We start from the raw sequence: 6,202 nt of genomic DNA on the forward strand, positions 1-6,202 counted from the left end.
GGCTATGGACTTCATTTTGGAAAGCTAAGGACACTTATAAAGTAAAATAAAATTTTCTGACAAACCTAATTGTTTGCCCTCATGCATACCTAAGTGAAGATTCTTGAATCAAATTGGTTAAGGAAAGACACCATTGCTTGATGTGTTCACTGAGGTCCCACATCCCTTGTAGGGAGCTCCTCACTAAAACTGACTTCTAAACAGTTTGAAGAAAAAATAGAAAGTTGCTGAGTAAGTGCAAGTGTAATGAATGGCTAGCACCATTCAATCACCACTGGTCTCTAAAGTTCAGGTCAATAAGTCACAGAGGCCAGATTTTCTGAAGATTTTCCAAGTAAACTGATTGAAATCATTAGCCTGCAACCAGTCAGAGCAGCTGACAACATTAATCTAGTTATAATGTTGAATTCCTGCAGTTAGGCTCTTGTGGTGCAATGGTAGTGTCTCTACCTCAAAGGTAGGAGGCCCAGGTTCAAGTCCCTACCTGCTCCAGAGGTATGTAATAATATCTCAGAGCAGATTAATTGGAAAATATCTGTGGTTGGTTTCTAATTGTCATTTTGGTTTGAAAATATCAAGTACATATTCTCTTTCAGTAATTTTAGTGCACTTCATCTCACATAACTGTAAGGAATGGTAATCTTTCATTCTTGGTCATAATTAGACGTTTTGTGAACTATATTTCTTTAACATTGGCAAAGCCACATTGTGTTAAATTCACTGGGAACCTGGGAGAGCCAATCAGGAAAATCACTGGGTGAGAAAAGGACAACTCTTACCAATAATTATCTAAACTGATCATCAGACAGAAGTTCAAAGCACAGAGAATAAAATTACAATCAATGGGAAAAAGTAAAAGATAGTCAGCACTATTCCAAACATTTTTATTAGTGGCTATGACGGGTGTCAAATTTGTTACTCTGACATTCTTGAACAAGAGATTGCTACTTGACAGGTTTGTATCCACGTCAATTAAACGTCACAAGGAGTTGTGGAATCATAGTCTGTAAAAAGAAAATGTTATCTGATGAGCAACTAGAAAAATTCAAAGCATGTTTGGAATGCCAGTTTAAGATGAGTTAAGATCCAGCCTACATAAACATTTACTGAACTGATTTCTAAATGATTCACCACATATGATGAGATAAATATGTGGTCTCCTCCTCCCAGGTTCATAAAGCTTCTGCAATATTTTTAATAATGTTCCCTCATGTTGGGAAATGATTGTTGAAACATAACTTTCATTGCTGTTGGAAATCCTTTTTAATAAAGGAAAACAGTTTAAAATTTTATTTATAGAATTTTTATCCATAACAAGTTTCTGTGTAAACCATTCAGATTTGTTAGGGAATTTCTATAATGATGTTCTGAAAAATATTTGGTTGGATCTCATCTGAAAAATAACAGCACACTAATGACACACATCTCTGTGCATGTGCAAAATGGTCAGAAAGTAATTGGGGGTTAAGACATACATCACAAGTTATGAATCACCAGAACCGTCTGGTCAATTTTCCGTTTGCTTCATTTTTAGTTTCACTATTATTTTTAAGAAGTGGCTGAATTTGTGCATTAATTGTTTATTAAACTGACAACAATGATTAATAAAGCAAGCAATATTTTAATGATTAAGTCACTGTTAATGCAATGCCCGTCAACCCCTTTGAGCCAGAGGAAGAGGAGAACAATGAAATTACAGATTCTCATTCCTTCAGGTGATTATTTGTTTGAGATTTTTAGAGATCTATTTTTTGTTTTAGTATTTTTTAATGCTTTTGGGTATTTTTCTCCTTTTTCTGCACTTCCGATAACTTGAACTAAACTTCTTGCCCATCATTCATCTATTTCTTTCTGGGTCGATCAAGATATATGATGGTTCCACCATTCAATGTCTCCCGATACTCTATTGACCTCACTGTCTTCATACTTACAGGAATGTGCAAACATTTCTGCGGCTGAAGGGTGCAGGTTAAAACCTAACCAATGTAAAGAGAATGGCAAAGAGCATCTCCACGCCAGTAAGATCTGGTCCAGTACAGTAATACTAATAGGACAGTGTTCCACAAAGAATGAGCCATGTTTTTTACTGGTTTGTCATTCGAAACTGCTGGTAAACTTTTAGGAATTTATCAATCTGCTTTCTTACTCATTCATTTTTGAGAAGAATTTGTTTTGTTTATACTGCAAAATGACTTCTAGCTTCCTTCAAAACACATTAACTGCAGTCACATGTGGCCCAGTAAGGCTTTCTTTTGTGCTTGAAATGAGTGTAAGCAGCAAGTAAGACAGGAGCAGTTCAGAGAAGAGAAAGGTGGCACTGAATGAATGAAGGCTGTATCCACAACAAATCTCTAAGCAGACTTCCCCTAACAAAACTTCACTGAGGATCAATATCTCACATCTCTTTGCTGCACAAGAAAGCCTGTCACAGTGTCAGGCCACAAGTGCAACTGATATTTTGGCAGGAAGAAAATGAGTCTTATTTAAATGAGAAAAGACACTGCAGAAAGCTATGCAGCACAGCGGGATTTGCGAGTCCTCATGTTTAAATTACAAAACACTAACATTCCAGTTCAGCAGGTAATAGGGAAGGCAAATGGAATGTTGCCCTTTATTTTAAAGGGAATAAAAATATAAAAGTATAAAAATAGGCACCCATGCTAAAATTTTACAGGGTACTAGTTTGACCACACCCAAATACTGTGAACAGTTTTGGTTCCATACTTGAGGGCAAGATATATCGGCAATGCAGGCAGCCCAGAGACAATTCGCTAGGTTGATCCCAGTCAAGGAGAGATTGTCTTATGAAGAGAGGTTTAATAAGTTGGGCTTGTACTCATTAGAGTTGAAAATGTGTTGCTGGTTAAAGCACAGCAGGTTAGGCAGCATCCAAGGAATAGGAAATTCGACGTTTCGGGCATAAGCCCTTCATCAGGAATGAGAAGAGTGTGCCAAGCAGGCTAAGATAAAAGGTAGGGAGGAGGGACTTGGGGGAGGGGCAGTGGAGATGTGATAGGTGGAAGGAGGTCAAGGTGAGGGTGATAGGCCGGAGTGGGGTGGGGGCGGAGAGGTTAGGAAGAAGATTGCAGGTTAGGAGGGTGGTGCTGAGTTGAGGGAACCGACTGAGACAAGGTGGGGGAGGGGAAATGAGGAAACTGGAGAAATCTGAATTCATCCCTTGTGGTTGGAGGGTTCCCAGGCGGAAGATGAGGCGCTCCTCCTCCAGCCGTCGTGTTGTTATGTTCTGCCGGTGGAGGAGTCCAAGGACCTGCATGTCCTCGGTGGAGTGGGAGGGAGAGTTTAAGTGTTGAGCCACAGGGTGGTTGGGTTGGTTGGTCCGGGCGTCCCTGAGGTGTTCTCTGAAGCGTTCCGCAAGTAAGCGGCCCGTCTCCCCAATGTAGAGGAGGCCACATCGGGTGCAGCGGATGCAATAGATGATGTGTGTGGAGGTACAGGTGAACTTGTGGCGGATATGGAAGGATCCCTTGGGGCCTTGGAGGGAAGTGAGGGAGGAGGTGTGGGCGCAAGTTTTACATTTCCTGCGGTTGCAGGGGAAGGTGCCGGGAGTGGAGGTTGGGTTGGTGGGGGGTGTGGACCTGACAAGGGAGTCACGAAAGGAGTGGTCTTTGCGGAACGCTGATAGGGAAGGGGAGAGAAATATATCCCTGGTGGTGGGGTCCGTTTGGAGGTGGCGGAAATGACGGCGGATGATACGTTGTATACGGAGGTTGGTGGGGTGGTAGGTGAGAACCAGTGGGGTTCTGTCTTGGTGGCGGTTGGAGGAGCGGGGCTCAAGGGCGGAGGAGCGGGAAGTGGAGGAGATGCGGTGGAGGGCATCATCGATCACGTTTGGGGGGAATCTGTGGTCCTTGAAGAAGGAGGCCATCTGGGCTGTGCGGTGTTGGAACTGGTCCTCCTGGGAGCAGATGCGGCGGAGACGAAGGAATTGGGAATATGGGATGGAGTTTTTACAGGGGGCAGGGTGGGAGGAGGTGTAGTCCAGATAGCTGTGGGAGTCAGTCGGTTTATAGTAGATGTCTGTGTTGAGTCGGTCGCCTGAGATAGAAATGGAAAGGTCTAGGAAGGGGAGGGAGGAGTCTGAGACAGTCCAGGTGAATTTGAGGTCGGGATGGAAGGTGTTAGTAAAGTTGATGAACTGTTCAACCTCCTCGTGGGAGCACGAGGCAGCGCCGATACAGTCATCGATGTAGCGGAGGAAAAGGTGGGGGGTGGTGCCAGTGTAGTTGCGGAAGATGGACTGTTCCACATATCCTAAGAAGAGACAGGCATAGCTGGGGCCCATGCGGGTGCCCATGGCAACTCCTTTAGTTTGGAGGAAGTGGGAGGATTGAAAAGAGAAGTTATTCAGGGTGAGGACCATTCAGTCAGTCGAAGGAGGGTGCCAGTGGAAGGGTACTGGTTGGTGCGGCGGGAAAGGAAGAAGCGGAGGGCTTTGAGTCCTTTGTGATGGGGGATGGGGGTGTACAGGGACTGGATGTCCATAGTGAAAATAAGGCGTTGGGGACCGGGGAAGCGAAAATCCTGGAGGAGGTGGAGGGCGTGGGTGGTGTCCCGAACGTAGGTGGGGAGTTCTTGGACTAAAGGGGACAGAACCGTGTCAAGGTATTGGGAGATGAGTTCAGTGGGGCAGGAGCAGGCTGAGACAATGGGTTGGCCGGGGCATTCAGGTTTGTGGATTTTGGGCAGGAGGTAGAAACGGGCGGTGCGGGGTTGTGGGACTATGAGGTTGGAGGCGGTGGATAGGAGATCCCCTGAGGTGATGAGGTTGTGGATGGTCTGGGAGATGATGGTCTCATTAGAGTTGAGACAATTGAAGGGTAACCTTACTGAAACATTACAGAATTCTTAGGGGACTTGAGAGGGTAAATGTGGAAAGGTTGCTTCTCCTTTTTGAAGAGCCTTGAATCAGAAGACACAGTCTCAGAGCAAGGGGACACCCTTTAAGGCAGAGATAAGGAGGAGTTTCTTCTCTCAGATGTATGAATGTGTAGAATTCTTTACCTTCAACACCTGTAGAGGCTGGGTCATTAATGTATTCAAAGCTGAAACAGACAGTTTTAATTAGTAAAGGAATCAAGGGTAATGGGGAATAAGCAGGAAAGTCACGTTGAGGGTTCTAAGTTTTGCCACAGTATCATTAAATGGCAGAATAGACTCAGTGTCTACCTCTGCTCCTATGTCTTATGCTCCTATCTTGTATTAGGATATGAACTGCACTGACTGTCAGGATGACTGGGATCTTTGATAATTATGCAGCAGATTCTTTCTAGTGCCAGTAGCTGACTTTGATGAAATACCACAGTTTACAGCCCACATCTACACCCATACTGCAAAATAACCTAGGGTGTAAAGTCACATTGTCAGATTGTCATCCATCACTTTCTGCTAGCTTTCTGAATAGGAAGGAATTCCCGTTCCTCAACAGCCAACTTGCTGGCTACAGCAATAGGGTCTAGGACTGATTTCCTGACAGCTGCCCTTTCAGTTTTCCCTCCAATTGTTCTTCTGTTGCAACAATGTGCGGTCCTTTCAAGGTATGACCACATATATCTGCACCTTAAGGGGAATAATGGTCGTGTGAAGCCTGCTTTTTGCATTTTGTGATAAATTCTAGATTTCTGTGACCACACAACCATGCAGCCTATAAGGAACATTGTAAATTCTTTTAAACCATGCTAGTTCTCCAAGTTCCACGTTTCTGGTAATTCAGAAGGGAAGTCCTCAAGAATGACTGAGTATGGACCCAGTTAAGCATAAGGATTTATCAGGGTGAGGGCAGGGATTTGGAATTTGACCACATTGTGCCAATTTTTCAGATTGAAACCTGATGCGTGAAGCTTCAATTTATGGGATCAAATTGCTGCAAATGAAGAGGCCAACATCATTTTCATTTGAATTCTTTACAAGCACCACGTTAGCGATCTAATCAGTCATTAATGTTTTGAATGTACTCTTTTTTTATGATCCAGTTACAATGATTGTATATAATCTGTCTGCTATTCACAGTGAAAATGCCCAAATAGGACCTGACCAGGGGTCTTTAAAGGATCCACTGTCTCCAAAAAGGACAAATAGGAATCCTTCTACTGCCTCTATTTTAAAACTTTAGGCTGAGGGTGAATACTCTAGATCCCCACCGTTACTTATTTTTAGCTGTGCAACTGGTCAATCCCATATCTAT

Source organism: Hemiscyllium ocellatum, chromosome 34 (assembly GCF_020745735.1).
Source record: "Hemiscyllium ocellatum isolate sHemOce1 chromosome 34, sHemOce1.pat.X.cur, whole genome shotgun sequence".
Taxonomy (NCBI): domain Eukaryota; kingdom Metazoa; phylum Chordata; class Chondrichthyes; order Orectolobiformes; family Hemiscylliidae; genus Hemiscyllium; species Hemiscyllium ocellatum.